The sequence below is a fragment of the Petaurus breviceps genome, unplaced genomic scaffold, assembly GCF_028583685.1.
Source record: "Petaurus breviceps papuanus isolate PSGF00001 unplaced genomic scaffold, PetGlider_PUasm1.0 400, whole genome shotgun sequence".
NCBI lineage: Eukaryota > Metazoa > Chordata > Mammalia > Diprotodontia > Petauridae > Petaurus > Petaurus breviceps.
Window position 1 is genome coordinate 452,135 of NW_027186316.1, and position 19,252 is coordinate 471,386.

Below are 19,252 nucleotides of genomic sequence, written 5' to 3' on the forward strand. Positions count from 1 at the left end.
TAACCACATTCATACACAAACATTAATACAAATGATAAATGTGTAGCATTCTTGGAACAATGCTTGTAACAATGGCTAACAAAATAGACCAAAACCTCAAGCCAAATTCTTGGGGCCACAGGGCCCAAAGAGGGTGAGGTGGACCTTCTTCCCTCTCCTTCAGCTCCCAGCTTAGTACATGATGCTCCTGCTTCAGGCGACTGCCTTTTATCTCTTGGACACCACTAGAAAGAGGAGACTGTCCCAGCTACACAGACAGTAGAAAGTAGATACTCCCATCTATATAGTAGGGGAACATGAAATATCTTCTCCCAGAAGTAGGTCCTTCAGTCTTCTATACAGGTTCCTTTATGTTAGCTAATCTGGGCATTTTCAAATCCCAGTTACATGCTCTAATGGATTAATAATAATGCTTAAATTATAAAACATCACAACCACAATCAATTCATGTCACAAAAATTAATAGGTAAAAATTAAACACCTCTATGTGCCAGGCACTATGGTAAGTGCTAGGGATACAAAAATCCCTGCCCTCAAGGAACTTCCTGTCTAACAGGAGAGACTAAGAAACACATGTGTGCAAACACGCTATATATAGGCTGAATAGGAAATAATTAACAGAGGGAAGGCACTGGAATGAAGAGGGTTTGGGAAAGGCTTCCTGTAGGAGGTGGGACTTTAGTTGGGACTTAAAGGAAGCCAGAGAGGTCAGTAGTTGGAGAGGAGGAGGGAGAACATTCCAGGCATAGGAGACAGCCAGAGTATGTCATGTTTATGGAACAGCCACAAGGCCTGTGTGGTTAGATCAAAGAGTATACTTTGGGGAGTAAGGTATAAGAATACTGGAAAGGTAGGAGGATTTTAGGTTATAAAGGACTTTGAATGCCAAACTGAGCATTTTGTATTTGATTCTGGAGATAATAGGGAGCCACTAGAATTTATTTAGCAGAAGAGTGACATGATCAGACCTGTGGTTTAGGGAAATCATTTTGGTAGCTGAGTTGAGGATGGATTGGGGTGGGGAAAGACTTGAGGCAAGCAGACCCACCAATAGGCTATTGTAGTAATCTAGGGGTGAGGTGATGAGGGCCAGCACTAGAATGTAGCAGTGTCAAAGGAGAGAACAGACATATTTGAGATATGCTGCAAAAGTGAAGTTGACAGGCCTTGGCAACAAATTGAATATGGGGGATGAGAGATGGTGAGGAGTCCATTTTGACTACCTAGGTTGCAAACCTGAGGGAGTGAGAGGACTGTTGTGCCCTTTACAATAAGAGGGACGGTTGGAAGCAGGGGAGGGTTTAGGGGAAAAGATGATGAGTTCTATTTTGGGCACAGTTTAAGATGTCTTTCAGACATCTAATTCAAGATGGAGATGCAAGATTGGAGGTCAGCAGAGAGTTTGGAACAGGATAGGTTGATCTGAGAATCATCAGCATAGAGATGGTCATTAAATCCATGGGAGCTGATGAGATCACCATGGGAAGTAGTATAGAGAAAGAAGAGAAGAGGGCCCAGGACAAAACCCCAAGGGATACCTATGGTGCAAAGGAGACTGAGAAGGAGTGGTTTGATAGGTAGGAGGAGAATGAGGAGACAGTAGTATCCTGAAAACCTAGAAAGAGGAGAATGTTACAGAGGAGAGGATGGTCAGAATGATGAACAGTGTGAAAGGCTTGCAGAAAGATCAAGAAGAATAAGGATTGAGAAAAGACCACTGGATAAGAGATCATTAGTAACTTTGGAGAGAGCAGTTTTGGTGAAAAGGAGTTAAGATGTGAGAGGAGAGAAAGTGAAGGCATATATTGCAGATGTCTTTTCAAGAAGTTTAGTCACAAAGGGCAAAAAAGATATAGGGAGGGGTAGCTAGGTGGCACAGTGAGTAGAGCACCTACCCTGGAGTCAGGAGGACCTGAGTTCAAATTCCAACTCAGACACTTAACACTTACTAGCTGTGTGACCTTGGGCAAGTCACTTAACCCCAATGGCCCTGCCTTCCTCCCTCCAAAAAGAGAGAAAAAGAAAAGATATAGGGAATGTAAGGATCAAGTGAGGGTTTTTTTTCCGGGATGGGGGAAATATGGGCATTTTTGTAGGTAGTAAGGAAGGAGCCAGTAGACAGGAAGAGATGGAAAGTTAGTGAGAGAGTGGGGATGCCAGAGGGGGCAATCTGTTGGATGAGGCAGGATGGAATGGGATCACTTGAACAAGTAGCCTTTGGTAAGGAGTAAAGCCAGGCCTTTTCACATATTTGAAGGAAGCAAGAGTAACCAAGCAAAGCAATCTGAGGGACAGGGGAAAAGGGAAAAGTAGGAGAAGAGGAAGTTCATAGCAAATGGCTACAATTTTATCTGTGAAATATGAGGCCAAGGTCTCAGCTGAGAGAGCAGAGGGAAGAGGAGCCATGGGAGATAGGAGGAGGGATGAGAAAGTTTAGAAGAGCCAGGGAAGAAGAGGGGAAAGGGGAGTTGCTAAGGGATGTAGCGTGGGATTGCCTAGTGGCTGTGAGGAAGCAGGTGAGATGGTGTGACATAAATTGGTAGGGAACCCAGTCAGAGAAAAGGGGTGCATGTGATTGTTCCCCACATTCCTTCAGCAGCACATGTGTAGAGGGATGAAGGTGCAGGATGGTGGGAGTGACCCAGGGCTGAGGGTTTACTAGATGTAATCCACAACATGTTACAAGCTACAGACATGCACACAATAATATTCAAAACTTGCTTATACAGCATATAAAAATCCAGCAATTGCATAGAATTATTTTCATGCTAGCATGGGGTAGTTTGATAAGTACTTTATGCCACTAGAAAATAAAGTAAGATTAAAAGTATAAAAGAAATAATTCCAGGATACAACTGGAAAGTAAACAAAATTATTCATGCTTCAAAAGAAAGTCAAGAAAGTATGCTCATTATAAACTAGAAAAAATAACGCCAACAAAATGTGGTTTACAGAATGGAAAGGTAAAATTCCCTTCTGTGGCCAACCAAACAAAACATTTGAAATTAAAACATACTCTTACTCCACCCTCATGGGAAAACCCTAATCCTTTTAAAAACCAAACTGAAATTTCCTTCAAGTCCCTTTCAGAAAAGCAGAGAGTATGCACATTTAAATTGTGAGCCTAGCAGTTTAAAAAAGACAAAACCATCCCAATTTCCAAAAAGCCCTCCAAAATTTAAAGAAACCTGGCAACCTAAAACATTGACTCTTTTAGAATTGAAAACCCAAGGTCATAAAGTCACTGGCAACCATGATTTGGTTGTTTGATAAGATAATATACAAATAATGTATAAAAAGGATTGGAGGATTAGACATCCAAATGAACCTCACTTATATGAAATGGGCAAAGGGTAATTGACTACACAAACACAAACTCAAAAAGGAAACAAATGGGATGGGAGGGCACATGTTAAGTGGGAGAATAATACTAAGGGTGAAAAGTCATGAGCAAAACAAACTCATTGATCCAGAAGCAGGGACTAAAAGGGAGAGAAAAAAGAAAAGAACTAGAATATGAGGGAATGCCTTAGAATTGCCTCTTAGGCATTTGGGGAAATAGCTTCAGAACTTGTGGTGCATGAATGTAATGGAATATTATTGCACCATAAGAAATGATGAGTGAGATGATTTCAGAGAACCCTGGGTAATATTAACAGATCAGTGAAGTGAGAAGAACCAGGAGAGCAATTTAAACAATAACAATAATATTGTAAAGAGAAACAACTTTGAAAAACCTAAGAATTCTAATCAAAGCAATGACTATGTCTCCAGAGGACCAGTGATGAAGCCTGCTACCTACCTATTGACAAAGAGGACCCAAGGTGCAGAGATAAAAATTTTTATGTTTGGACATAACCACCGTGTGGATTTTTTTTTTACTTGACAATGCTTATTTGTTACAAAGGTGGTTTCCCCCTCTTTCTCTCTGATTTTAGTTGTGGTTAGAGAGATTTAGGGAAGAAAGATGTTATTAGCCAAAAAAAAAAAAGGGCCATCGAAACATTTTTTTTTGGCTGTTTGAAGGGGGGGAAGGCAGGGAAATTGGGGTTAAGTGACTTGCCCAAGGTCACACGGCTATAAATGTTAAGTGTCTGAGGCCAGATTTAAATTCAGGTTCTCCTGACTCCAGGGCCAGGTGTTCTATTCACTATGCCACCTAGCTGCACCATCGCAACATTTTTAAAAGTGCATAGGAAAGAACAAAAATTATTTCAGATGTAAGTACAAAGAGGGCAGTTTTGAAAATAATATGTAGAATTAATTATATCTGTTTGATTATTTATTTATTTGTTCAGTCATGTATTCATTCATTCATTTATGTATATTTATTCATTCGTTTATTTATTTATAGCCAGTGATATGATACAGTTTGAAGTAGAATCCTCATTTTTGTGTTCTTCTGTGTGTAAATGCTTTTTTATTTTGGCATTTAAATTTATAATGAAAACTTTTTTCATGTGTAGCTATGGCTTGGAAGTAATATGAACAGAGAGGGCTTTGTAATTCAACTAACTTCTTTTGAAGGGAGACTGATTTCTGCCCCGATGGAGAGCAGGAGAAGGGGCTTAGCTGGAAGCTTGCGTCTTCTCTGCCAATCTCCAAAAGGGGTATTTTCTTAGATTGTATCTTTCTGCTTTCTCAAATATTCCTAGTCCGTGGGTTCAATTTTTAGGAGGTAAGAATAAAAACTCTTAAGAAGGAGGATGGACCAAGTTTATGCCCACTGGCTTGTCCCCTTCTCCCTGCTGGCTATACAAAAGATCATGCAAATAAATAGCCAGTAAACCAGAGAAGTTACACAGATTAGAATATAGCAGAAAATATACAAGAATGCATAAACTCTTTAGATGCGAGTGAGATAAGATCTCAGCTGAACCAAGAGAGGTCTGACCTCACTCAAGGGGAAATTCTCTCTCTGAAGTCTCTGATAGGCAAGCTGTTAGGGAATATGTTGAGGAGCCGACTTCTGGATGTCTGTAGCTTCCAAAGTCTCCTTATGTGTTTCTCTTCTAAAGATTATCTGGAACCATGCATTCCCACCCCCACCCCCCAAAGCTCTTCTTGTTTCAGCTTTACCCCTTATGCAGGTATATACAAGTGCATCACACTGCATTCAGTCTTCTTTCCACCAGCCTATTGGTCCTACTTGCAGACAGTTTCTTCAACCATCATCTGAGGAAGCAACATCTATAGAGAAAGAGCCAACCATTCTCACCAGATTCTAAACAATTGCTACCTACTGAGCCAGCCAGGCTAGTTAAGGTAGCAGGGCACCCTGATGTTCCGGACACACTAGACCACCACTATCACTTTGACCACCATTTCCCCCCAGACCCTGAAAGAGACAGCCTGAGATTATGATACCAAGAATTTTTAGAATAGCAGCGTCTCCCCAAACCACCAGACCTGCTTCCAAGCCAAGCCACTGTAGTCAATGTTGAAGGAAGAAATCTTTTTGGAGAGGGAGCCCACCTTCCTCATCACCACCAATGACAACTACTGACAAGCTGCCACCAGCATTCAGCCACAAAAGCCGTAGGAATGGTAGCACCTCCTAGCCCAATAGTCCTACTTTCAACCCAACCTTGATAGCCATCATCCCGGATAGCAACCCCTGGGGTGATGTATCCTGTCACCTGTTCATATAAGTGCTACGGCCACAGTTACTGAAGACCCAGAAAAGAAATTCTTGTCCCCAAAATCCTTGGCACCATCAAAGTTTGTTTCCTAAACTCTTTCATTTCTGTTTGTATCCTAAACTCTTTACATAGTACTTGGCACACACAGCAATTGCTTTTTCATTCATTCATTTTGTTCATTAATTCTCTGTTTATTTTGTGTTGTTGAAAGCAGCATGTCATTCCATCAGTCAACAAGCATTTTTTTAAACCCTACTATGTGCCAGGCACTGTGTTAAGCACTGGGGAATCCTTAGAATAGCCAAATCAGCCCCTGCTCTTGGGGATCTCCCAGTCTAATGAGGGAGACAGCATGCAAACAGCTATATACAAACAGGATATAGAGAGGGTAAATTGGAGATAACTATGGAGGGAAGACACTAAGATTAAAGAGGGCTGGGAAAGGCTTTGTGTAGATGAGATTTCAGATAAGTCTTCAAGGAAGCCAGGAAAGTGTTCAAGAAACAGAAAGGAGGACAGTGTCACTGGATTGCAGTGGGGGTTAGGAGCAGAAGGTATAGGAAGGCTGGGAAGGTAGGGAGGGGCCAAGTTTGAAGAGCTTTAAAAGCTAAACAGAATTTTATCTTTGAACATGGAGGTAATAGGGAGCAACTGGAGATTATTGAGTAGGGGATGACATGGTCAGACTTGTGCTTTTAGTAAGGTCAGTTTGATAGCTGAATGGAAGATGGACTGGAGTAGTGTGGGACTTGGTGCAGTAGATAGAGAGCTGAGTCTGAAGTCAGGAAGACCCGAATTCAAATATTGCTCAATTTCTGTCTCACTTTCCTCATCTGTAAAATGGGGATAATAATAGCTTGCAGTGTTGCAAGGATCACATGAGATATTTTAAGTGTTTAGCACAGTGCTGGGCACATAGAAAGTGCTTAATAAATGTGTATTTCCTTCCTTCTTTCTTTGAGGCTTGGAAACTAAGCAGCAGGCTATTGAAACACCTAAATGTGAGGTGATAAGGGATTGTACCAAGGTGGCTGTAGTTTTAAAGGAGAGAAGTAGGTGTATATGAGAGATTTTAGGAAGGTAAAAACTGGCAGGATTTGACAGTTGATTGGATATAGGGATGAGAGAGACTGAGGAGGTGAGGATGACTTTGAGTTTGGGAACTTGGGTGACTGGAAGAAAGGTGATACCCTTAATACTAATAGGGAAGTTTGTAAGAGAGTAGAGTTTATGTCACTTTTAGACATATTGAGTTTAAGATGACTATGGTATATCCTATTAGATATATCTAATAGGTAGTGGGAAATATCAGACTAGAGGTAAGGAGAGAGGTTAGGGTTGAATAAGTAGATTTGCGGCTCATCTGTATGGAGATGATCATTGAGTCCATGTGAACTGATGAGATCACCTACTGAAATAGTATATAGAGAGAAGAGGACCAAGGACAGAGTCTTGTGGGACACCCATGGTTATTGGGCATGACTTATATGATCCAACAAAGGAGACTGAGAAGGAGCAGTCAGACAAGTAGAAGGAGAACCAGGAAAGAGTAGTGTTGTGAAAACCTAGAAAGAAGAGAGTATCAAGGAGAAGAGGGTGATTAACAATGTCAAAGCCCGAAGAGAGATCAAAGAGGATGAGTGATGAGAAAAGTCCATTAGACGTGGCAATTAAAAGATTGCTGATAACTTTGGAAAGAGAAATTTCAATTGATTGATAATGTCAGAAGCCAGATCTTAGAAAGTTAAGAAAAATGAAAGAAAGGAAATGGAGGCATTGATTATAGATGGCCTTGTCAAGGAGTTTAGCCACAAAATGGAGAAGGGCTCTAGTATGATGGCAACATGGATGGATGGATCAAATGAGAGTTTTTTGAGGATGAGGGACACTTAGGTGTACTTTTAGGTAATACAGAAGTGACCTAGAAGACAGGGAAGAGATCAAAGATAAGTGAGAAAGTGGGGATGGTAGAGGGGTTAATCTTCTGGAGAAGGTGGGATGGAATGAAATCATGATTGCTCAGGTGGAAGGGTTTACCATGACAAGGAGAAGGGCTGCCTCTTCTCCTAAGACAGAGGTAAAGAGTAGAAAGTGGCAGAAGAAATCTGAATGATGTGAAATGGGATGAAATAGGGAGAGCCATGGGATATTTGAAAAGGGTTGAAAGGTTTGGAAAAGCCACAGTGGGTAGGGGGGGAGTGTGTCATTGAGGGATGTATGAAAGGATTGCCTTGCTGCAGTAAGGGGTCGCTTGAGATTATGTAACATAAATTTGTAGTGGACCCAGTCAACATAGTTTCATCATTTTCTCCTCCTTTCAGAAGTATGTGAGTAGGAGCTAAGACAACAGATGGTAGGAGTAATCCCAGGCTGAGGTTTGGCAAAGGGGCAAGGGACTCAAGAAAAGAGGAGAGAGTAGAGAAGAACTGGTTTACTGAGAGGTCAAGATGGGGATGGGGAAGGGAAGAGAGTATAGTCAGTATAGGGGGATGGCTTGGGAAAGATCTCAGGGGTCATGAAGGGGATTGGAGGTTTTATTGAGGATGAAGAACAGGTGTTGTGGTTGTTAGGCAGAAGAAGTGGAATGACAACAGATTGTCATCAGGTAAGAGAATTTCAGAGTTCATGAACATGAAAGTGGTACATTTGTGGGTGATGTCAAGATCAAGGGAATGATTATCTGTGTTTAGCTGAGGTAGTCATCATATAGTTTCCCAAACATGCAGCCCAATCTCTTTTTGCTATTCATCTCTGGGCCTAGATCATTGTGCATATGTAGCATCTCTCTCAGATACATGTATGAATGCATACAAACACATACTCATATATGTAGGCATGCATGGACAAACTCAGTGTACTACTCATTTAGTTCTGTGTCATAATCTAGCCACAGATTTTTTTTGGAAGGGGAAAGGCAAGGCAATTGGGGTTAAGTGACTTGCCCGAGGTCACACAGCTAGTAAGTGTCAAGTGTTTGAGGCTGGATTTGAACTTAGGTCCTTCTGACTCTAGGGCCGGTACTCTATTTACTGTAGCACCACCTAGCTTCCCCTACAGATTTTTTGTCTACTTTGATTTTCCAATGTAGATGTTCGAATCAATCTCTTTAAAACTATAGGAATTTAATATTAAATAATTTGTTTGGTAAAATTTTCAGTCTCCTTTGGTTATATGCTTTAACAAATGTGGTTGCATTCTCCTTCCTTTTGTTCATTTTTTTAAAGCAATTGGGGTTAAGTAACTTGCTCAAGGTTACACAGCCAATTATTTCTTGGTGTGGTGCTAAGTATCCATAATGGGAATGTAAATTTGTAAGATCTTCCCTGCCCCTAGGCTAAAGTGCACCTGGAGCTTGGGGTGGGAGGCTTCTTTTTCAGTAGATACTTCTTGATTGGCCAGTGAGTCAATAAGGTTGTTACATTCTCTGAGCCAGGAGAAGGCTATATAAGCCCTGATGTGTAGCTTTGTTTTGGGGCTCACTTTGAGAAGTGTTCTGTGATTTGATCAGATGAAACTCTGGAAAGCCGTTGTCCAGAGGCCCCCCTGATCACCCGCCCCGGCTTTGAAACCCAGATGTTGTTTGGTATGGATGTAATGGTTGGACAGTTTGGAAATCTGTCTACTTGATCTGTTTTTGTCTTGATAATTCTGTCTGTATACTTTGAAGTTCGGGGTGCTGACCTTTTTCCCCTGAACTAGGTAAATCATACATATTTGACTGATTAAAGTAAGCTTGTTAACCCATTTTGAGTTGCTTTCCTTTATCAAAGCAGATCTAAGAACCTGTGTTGGCAGACACCCTGGGGACGCTGGGGTGCTTGCCGCTACAGTATCTGAGCCCGGATTTGATCCCCCAGGTCATCCCGACACTGGGGCCGGTGCTCTTACTCGCTGTGCTACCTGGCCGCCCCCCTTTTGTTCATTTTCAGTTTGAATTATGTGTTGGCTCTGTTTCCATGTCTCCTTTTCTTTCCTCTGTCTTAGATGAACCTGTCCATTTATAAAAGCATCAGCTAGAATTCTAGGAAGAGCTAAGAACCATAGTTTTCATAATTTAAGAGGTTTCTCAGAGTAAGACCTTAGGAGACATCTGGTCCAATGTACACCTGACTGAGAACGTTCCCAAAAAGAAATCATCTGACCTTGGCTTGTAGCCTTCTAGATATGGAGAACTCACTACCTCCCCAGACAGCCCTAATGGTTAGGAAGTTTTTTTTTTTGTATAAGATAGAAATCATCCTCTTGCTTTTTATTACAATGTAGAATATTGGGGGAAAGAGTTTTTGAAAAAAGCCAAGTGATTTTTTTAGTATAATTTGTTTGATTTAGTTCTGTTTTTCCATTCTATGAAGTATTTAGTTTATTTCTTATCATGGTCAATCAGTAAAGATTTATTAAGTTCCTACTATGTGTCAGGCACAATGTTAAATGCTGGGGATATATAAAGAAGCAAAAAGTCCTTCCCCTCAAGAAGCTCACAGTCTAATGGGGGAGACAACAAGTAAACATGTACAAATAAGCCATATATAGGAAAAGAAGAGATAATTAAGTGATATAAGCACTAGAATTAAGAGGGTTTTTGGGAAAGGCTTTCTGTAAAAGATGGGGTTTTAATTGGAACTTGAATGAAGCCAGTAAGAAGAGATGAGAAGGGAGAACATTCCAGGCATGAAGGACAGCCAGAGGAAATCCCTAAAGCTAAGAGATGGAGTGTCTTGTTTGAGGACTAGAAGAGTACATGATGGGGAAGAAAGATAAAAGAGAACTGGAAAGGTAGGGTAGGGCTACGTTATGGAGGGCTTTGAATGTCAAACAGAGGATTTTGTATTTGATCCTAGATGTGATAAGAATTGTAACTCAGTACTTTTTAAGTATTGTATCAATCAGGAAAAAACCTTGGATAATACGTATTCATATTTGGGACTTAGCTTTTAGTACTACTTGTGAAATAAATTCTTTAAGGAGTTATTAAAACATGGCATTTTAAGTGATTTCATGATTTCATTTAAGTGATATCATGATTTTCTTTTTAAAATGTTTTATTATTTTTATTTTTGTCTTTTTGAAGGGGGGAAGGCAGGGCAATTGGGGTTAAGTGACTTGCTTAAGGTCACACAGCTAGTAAGTGTTAAATGTCTGAGGCCGGATTTGGACTCTAGGTCCAGTGCTCTATTCATTGTACCACCTAGCTGCCACTAAAATGTTTTATTGATGCTTTCAAAAGTATCACTGCTACTTCTCACAGATTGTCCCCACTCCTCCACTGTAGAACACTTTCTTTTTGATTTTTAAAGATTTTTTTAATAATTTATTTACTTTTAGTTTACTACATTCAGTTCCACAAACTCTTGAGTTTCAAATTTTCTCCTCCTTCCTCTCCTCCCCGCCCATGACTATAGAACCTTTTCTTGTAACAAATAAGTATTGTCAAACAAAATGAATTAATGAATTGTCCATGACTGAAAAGCATGCATCCCTCTTTGATCACTACCTTGTGGTGGAGAGGCTTAATAGAGCTCAATGAAACTATGAGCTATGCCATCCAGGGTTACCTAAGGCAAGCAGGTCATTTGGAGAGTTCTGGCAAAAGGTGATTCACTTGTCAAGAAAACCTCATGGACAGTATTAAAATGATAAAAGATAATGACACTGGAAGATGAACTTCTCAGGTTGGAAGGTGGGAAAGAGTAGAGGACAATTACAAGTAGCTAATAAAGCAGGTGAGCTAAAGCTGAAAGGAAGCTCAGCAGCAGATGTATCTGGTGAAGAAAGGAAAATCCGATACTATAAAGGTCAATATTGCATAGGAACCTGGAACTTAAGATCTATGAACCAATATAAGCTGAATGTGGTCAGATGGGAGATGGAATGATTAAATATTGATATCTTGGATATCAGTGAACTCAAATGGATGGGAATGGTTTAATTTAATTCAGGTGATCATTATGTATGCTAGTGTGGACAAGAATCACTTAGAAGAAATGGAGTAGAGACAACCAGGTGGAGCACTGGTCCTGGAGTCAGGAGGACCTGAGTTCAAATTCAGTCTCATACATGTAGCATTTACTAGCTGTGTGACCCTAGGCAAGTCACTTAACCCTGATTGCCTTGCAGCAGCAGCAGCAGTAGCAGCAGCAGCAGCAGCAGCAGCAGCAGCAGCAGAAGAAGAAGAAGAAGAAGAAGAAGAAGAAGAAGAAGAAGAAGAAGAAGAAGGAATAACAGTGTAGTAGCCCTCATAATAAAAGGGTGAGAGAAGCAATACTGGGGTATAATCTCAAAAATGACAGAATGGTATCTGTTTGAATCCAAGGGAAACTGTTCAACATCACAGTAATAGGCCAAAGTTCATCTATATCATATATCATATATATGATACTATGAAGACCTACAACATCTTCTAGAAATAACACCCAAAAAAGATGTTACATTTATCATGGGGGATAGGAATGTTAAACTAGGAAATCAAAAGATAATTGGAATAACAGGCAAGTGTGGCCTTGGAGTACAAAATGAAGCAGGGCAGAGACCAATAGAGTTTTGTCAATATAACTCTCTAGTCATAGCAAGTATTTTTTCAACAACCCAAAAGCCGATTCTACACATGGGCATAGCCAGATGGTCAATATTGAAATCAGGTTGATTATATACTTTGCAGCCAAAGGTGGAGAAGCTCTATACAGTCAGTTAAAGCAAGACCTGGAGCTGAGTGTGGCCACCCTATAGATAAGGGTTCACAATATTGTACAGGAGGCAGTAACAAAAAAACCTTCCAAAAAAAGAACAAGAAAGCAAAATGGCTGTCTGATGAGGCTTTACAAATAGCTGAGGAAAGAAAGAAAGCAAAAGGGAAGGAAGAAAGGGAAAGATATACCCAACTGAATGCTGAATTCCAAAGAATAGCAAGGAGAGATAAGATTTTCTTAAATGAGCAATGCAGAGAAATAGGAGAAAACAATAGAATGGGAAAGACAAGAGATCTCTTCAAGAAAACTAAAGATATCAAAGAGATATCAAAATTTCATGCAAAAATGGGCATGGTGAAAGACAAAAATGGTAGGGACTTCACAGAAGTAGAAGAGATTAAAAAGAGGTGGCAAGAATACACAAAAGAACTATATAAGAAAGATCTTAACATCACTCACTAGTAACCATGATTGTGTGGTTACTGATCTAAAGCTAGACCTCCTAGAGAATGAAATCAAGTGGGCCTTAGGAAGAATTGCTAACAATAAGATTAGTGGAGGTGATGGAATTCCAACTGAACTATTTAAAAAACTTAAATGATGATGCAGTTAAAGTGCTACACTCAATATGCCAGCAAATTTGGAAAGCTCAATAGCGGCCACTGGATTGGAAAAGATCAGTTTATGTCCCACTCCCAAAGAAGGACAATTCCAAAGAATCTTCAAATTACCAAACAGTTCCACTAATTCTACACACCAGCAAGGTTATGTTTAAGATTCTGTGAGGTATGGGGTGACTAGGAGCGCAGTGAATAGAGCACCAGCCCTGAAGTCAGGAGGACCTGAGTTCAAATCTGGCCTCAGACACTTGACATACTTACTAGCCTTGTGACTTTGGGGAAGTCACTTAACCCCAATTGCCCTCCAAAAAAAAAAAGATTCTGCAAGGTAGGTTTCAGCAATATGTGAACTGAGAATTGCTGGAAGAGCAGACTGGTTTTCAAAGAGACAGAGGAACTAGAGACCAAATTGCCAATATTCACTGGATTATGAAGAAAGCAAAGGAGTTCCAGAAAAACATCCATTTCTGCTTCATTGACTACACTAAAGTCTTTGACTGTATAGATCACAACAAAATGTGGCAAGTCCTCAAAGAGATGGGAGTACCAGATCATCTTACTGAGGTACCTATATGCAGGTCAGGAAGCAACAGATAGAACAGAACATGGCACAACTGATTGGTTTAAGATTAGAAAAGGAGTATGACAAGGCTGTATATTGTCACCTTATTTAATCTAACATATGCAGAGTACATCATGTAAAATACCAGGCTAGATGAATCAAAAGCCAGAATTAAGGTTCTTAGGAGAAATATCAATAACCTCAGATATGCAGATGATACCACTCTGATGGCAGAAAGTGAAGAATTCAGAAACCTCTTGATGAGGGTGAAAAAGAAGAGTGTAAAAGCTGGCTTGAAGATTAACAAAAAAATCATGGCAACTGGTCCCATTACTTCCTGGCAAAAAGAGGGAGAAGAAATTGAAGCAGTGTCAGATTTTATATTCTTGGGCTCAAAGATCAGTGCAGAAAGCAACTGCAGACATGAAATTAAAAGACGCTCTTTGAAAGGAAAGCTACGTAAATTTGGATATCTTTTTGCTGACAAAAGTTTAGATGACTACTACTTTATAATATTGTTTGATGTCTGGAAGTCATTTCCCTTGATAGTCTAGAGCTTTTTTGTTTTTCCAGATGAATTCCATTGTTTTTATCAGGTTCCATAAAGTATTCCAATGTTGTTATTGTTATTATTTTTTGCTTTCCAATTTATCTATTTCCCCTCCAATTTTTAATATCTCCTATTTTGTGCTTATTTTAGTTAAAAAAATTTGTTGGCATTCTAATTTCTAAAATACGTATTCAGTTCATTAATCCTCTCTTTTTCTATTTTGTTAATGTATGTTTATAAGGATGTGATTTCTTCCCTGAGGACTGTTTTAGCCCTATCCCCAGGTTTGATTGGTATAGCATTAGAAGTCTGAATTAAATTTTGTAGTATTGTTTTTACTATATTGGCAGAGCCTAGCCATGAGCACTGAAAATTCCTCCAGCTATTTAAATTGTTCTTTATTTCTTTAAGGAACACTTTGCAATTGAATCTATATAAGACTTTTGTGTGCTTTGGTAAGTCAATCCCCAGATATTTCATGCATTTTGTAGTTATTTGGAATGGGATTTCTCTTTCTATTATTGTTTCTTATGTTTTCTTATTATTATATAGAAATGTCATTGATTTTTGAGAACTTTATTTTATAGTCTGCAATGTTGTGAAAGCTATTTATTGTATCAGTTAGTATCTTTGCTGATTCCCTAGGATTTTTCCACATAAACTATCATGCTATCAAAAAATAAGGATAGTTTTATATCCTCTTTACTTATTTTTAATCTTTTAATTTTTTTAATTTTAATTTTTAATCTTTTAATTTTAATCCTTTAATCTCTTTCTCTTATCTTATTGCTTTTGCTAGCATTTCCAGAAATATATCAAATGTGGAGAGCATAAAAGAGCTTTGTACTTGTCAAAAACTTTTTCTGCATCTGTTGAAATGATCATATGGTTTTGGACTTTTTTGTTTTTAATATGATTAATTATGATTATTTTCTGAATATTGAACCATCTTTGCATCCATGGCATAGATCCCACCTCCATATTAAGACCCCTTTCTTTTCTCCTCCTCCCTTTTTACTCTCCCTCCCCCCATATCTACTCCCCTATAGGGTCTTCTCTTTATGAGACTACAGGGGTCGCCTTCCCCTTATTGCTAAACCTTGATTTGACCCCAGCACATCACACATTCCTCTCTATGCCTCTGTCCTCTCAACCTGTACCCCTTCATGTACCCTCCTATGTTATAATGGTGCAGGGAATAGAGTGCTGGACCTATGGTCAGGAAGACCAGCCTTCAAATATGGCCTCAAACACTTACTAGCTATGTGACCCTGGGCAAGTCACTTAATCTCTGTTTTCCTTTGTTTCCCCATCTATAAAATGGGAATAATAATAGCACCTACGTCCTAGGATTGCTGTGAAGATGAAATGAGAGAATAATTGTAAAGCCCTTAGCATAGTGCCTGGCACAAAGTAAGTACTATATAAATGTTAGATTGCATTATTCTCTATTATTAATGTAGCCCCTCAAAGCAATCAAACGCTGATTCATCTGTAGCCAGGGTGTCACTAGTATTGTCCATAATGCCTCTTCACTGTTACCTCTACCAGATTTCTATCCTCACCCCTTTTTCTTTGTGTACATTTAGAAAGAAGTCTCTCTGATCCCTCTGTTGTCTCTCTGTTGCTGTCTTTGGCTGCTACTTTTATTCACTCCTCCAGCATTTCTGTTGTTTAGGGTGTTTGAGAAGCAAGCAATCTCTTCGGTTCTGATTGTCTTTCTAAAAGTATTTCAAATGTGTCTTTATTATGGAATGTCTATCCTTTTCCATGTATGGTTAAGCTCAGATATACAGAGTAGGTTACCAGAGTAGGTTCCATTGCTCTTTGGAAAACATTATTCCATTCCTTTCTGCATTTTCTCTTGAATATGCCCCCTTCTCACCTCTGATACTGCCACCGCCCTAATGCTGAGCCTCAACTATTACAATTGCTGCTGGAGGGGAATGGTTGGTTCTGCTTGCCTCAGGTCTCTCCCCACTCCAGTTCATTCTCCATTTAGCCAGCAAAGTGATTTTCCTAAAGCCTAGCCCTGACCATGTCACGCCCCCCCCCCCTCTCAATAAACTCCAGGGGCTCCTAATGTCTCCAGGAGCAAATACAAAGTTCTTTGTTTTGCATTCAAAGCCCTTTATAACCTAAACCCCTTCAATCTTTCCAGTCTTCTTACACTTTACTCCCTAAAGTGTATTCTTCAATGCAGCAACAGAGGCCTAGTGGCCGTTCCATAAATAAGACATTCCATTTCTTAGCTCAGGGTATTTTCTTGGACTGTCCCCCATGTCTGGAATGCTCTCCCTTCTCCTATCTGACTACTGACATCCCTGGCTTCCTTTAAGTCCCAACTAAAATCTCACCTTCTACAGGAAGCCTTCCCCAACCCCTCTTCATTCCAGTGCCTTCCCTTTGTTCATTATTTCCTATTTAGTCTGTATAGAGGGGGCAGAGAGCCAAGATAGTGGAGAAAAGGCTGGAAGTTGCCTGAGCTCTTCCCAGTTTCCCTCGAAACAACTTTAAATTATTCCTCAAAATAAATTCTGGAGTGACATAACCTAGAAAAGGGTGGGGGGAAACAATTTTCCAACCAAGATAACTTAGAAGGATTGAAGGCAAGGTCTGTCTCACTTGGATAAAAGGAGAGTGCAGTCCTGTGTGGGCAGACAGAAACAAATCAAATATCAAGGAGCCACAGTTAGGATTACACAAGATTTAGCAGCTTCTACATTAAAGGATTGGAGGGCTTGGAATATTGTGTTCTGGAAGGTGGAGGAGCTTGGATTACAATCAAGAATCAGCTACCCAGAAAAATTTAGCATAAGCCTTCAGGGGAAAAAATGGACATTCAATAAAAAAGGGGACTTTCAAACTTTCCTGATAAAAAGACCAGAGCTGAACAGAAAATTCAGTTTTTAAATATAAGACTCAGGAGAAGCGTAAAAAGGGACGTGTTGCACCATACAGTGGGGACTGATTCATTGTTGGTAGAAGAGGCTGAGGAGGCTAAGGCAGAGCTGGGGCCAGCAGTTGCCAAGAGCCACAGCTACAATGATGAACTTTAGTACTTGGATAAGATCCACAAGAGCTGCTGAAGGATCAAGAAGGGCTTCGTGCCCAATACATAGGTGAAAGGAGTGTTTCTTTTGTCAATGATCCCCTTGAGAAACTATTATTTGAGGAGTTAAGAAATGCCTACTGAGGTGGAAGCATTGGTGGCTTCCTGTCAGCAATGAAACAGATTGGCAACGTGGTAGCCTTACCTGGAATTGTTCATAGATCTGCTGAGCTTCCTGATGTCCATTGTCATTACGGTTTTTCTATTGGGAATATGGCTGCCTTTGATATGAGTGACCCAAAAGCCATAGTGTGTCCAGGTGGTGTCAGATTTGACATCAACTGTGGTACTTGCTTTCTGAGAATCAACCTTAATAAATGTGATGGCCAGCTTGTGAAGGAGCAACTCACCTATGCCATGTTTGATCACATTTCTGTTGGGGTGGAATCAGAAAGAGTTATCCTAATGAATGCCAAGGACTTAGAGGAGGCTCTGGAGAGGGGGGTGGACTGGTCTCTATGAGAAGGTTATGACTGGGCTGAGGACAAGGAACACTCAGAGGAATATGGGTATGGTCACAAGCTGACCCCAGCAAGGTCTTCCTCAGGGTTAAGAAGAGAGACCTTCCACCACTTGGAACCTGGAGAACAGGAAATCATTAGGCTGAAGTCCAAGTTGTAGATTATATGTTTAATGAGTATGTTGCTAAGAAGATGAACATTGATCACAAGGGACAAGGGTATGTGATGATCCGCAGTGGCAGCAGAGGCCTGGGCTTTCAAGTAGTTACAGATGCTCTGGTGGCTATGGAAAATCTATGAAGACAGACAGTATTATCATGAATGACAACTAGTTAGCATGTACACAGATTAGCTCCCCTGAGGGGCAGGACTACGTGAAGGGGATAACAGCTACTGGAAACTATTCTTGGGTCAACTGGTTCTCCAGGATGTTCTAGACCCAACAGGCTTTTGCCAATGTCTTTAGCACAACCCTGATGACTTGGACCTCCGTGTGATCTCTGACATCTCCCACATCACCAAAGTGGAACAACAAATGGTGAGGGGGAAAGAATGAACCCTGCTGGTGAACAGGAGGGGGCTCACCCAACCTTTCCTCTGCACCATCCCCCCATTGTTGTGGATTAGCAGTTAATTGAACAGCTAGTCGCGTCATTGGTTGACCCATGGGAACCTGTAGTTATGTTCTTACTGGTACTGAGCAGGACATGAGTGAGACCTTTGGAGCAATTTGTAATGGAACAGGCAGTATATTGTCCTGAGTGAAATCTCAATGTAACTTCCAGAATGTTTTAGCTAAATTGACTGACATGGGCTTTGTGATCTAAACTGGTGATGTGAATGTGCCACACTGCTTAGATCAGCAAGAAAGCCATTAAACTGAGACCAATTGCAGTTATCAAAGACTAATATCCCAAGTGGGTTCATCTGGGACCATTGGCATTACCAGATGTGACCTAGACATGGACTGAAATGCTCTTCAGGCACCAAATTTACTGATCTATCTAATTCAAATTGTACTCGGCACATTTCCCATTCCAAACTGACTGACAGAAGGAGACTCCTTAATTATCTAGCATGGTAAAGAAATGCTACTGGAGAGGCCACACTATCTCAATCAAAAAAGAATAAATGAATGTGCTTATTTCCAAAGCTAACTAACTAAATGTAACCTGTATATAGCTTGCTTTGTATGTATTTGTTTGCATGTTGTCTTCTCCATTAGACTTGTAAGCTTCTTAAAGACAGGGACTGTCTTTTGCTCCTTTTTTATCCCCTGTGCTTAGCACAGTGCCTGGTCCTTAATGAATGTTTATTGAATTGAAAAAAAAAATCGAATTGGTGTATAATAAGTCTTGTGTTATTTGAATTTCTTTTCCTTGGTGTTTGAAGGTCTTTCTTCTGATGGCTTACAGATCTTATTTCTGAATTTAATTCTTAAATTTAAGTACTGTCTGTCTTGGAGGCGGCAGCCCTGTTGTTCCTGAAGGTGATCTATGAATTCTTTCAATTGGTATTTCCTTTTCCTATATTCAGAAGTTTTACTCAGTTCTCTTGTATTATTTCTTGCATTATGGTGTTAAGGTTTTCTTCCCTGTCATGTTATTTTGGAAGACATGATC

The 19,252-nt window shown here is 40.1% G+C and overlaps 1 protein-coding gene and 1 pseudogene across 1 annotated transcript in view; both read left to right on the forward strand.

The window, feature by feature from the left end:
• The window catches only part of ZC3H12B (zinc finger CCCH-type containing 12B), a 310,431-nt gene that overhangs the window by 56,620 nt on the left and 234,559 nt on the right, over positions 1-19,252 (forward strand). The gene's annotated exons all lie outside the window — the stretch shown is intronic.
• Positions 1,444-18,539, forward strand: LOC138170959 (RNA-splicing ligase RtcB homolog pseudogene; annotated as a pseudogene).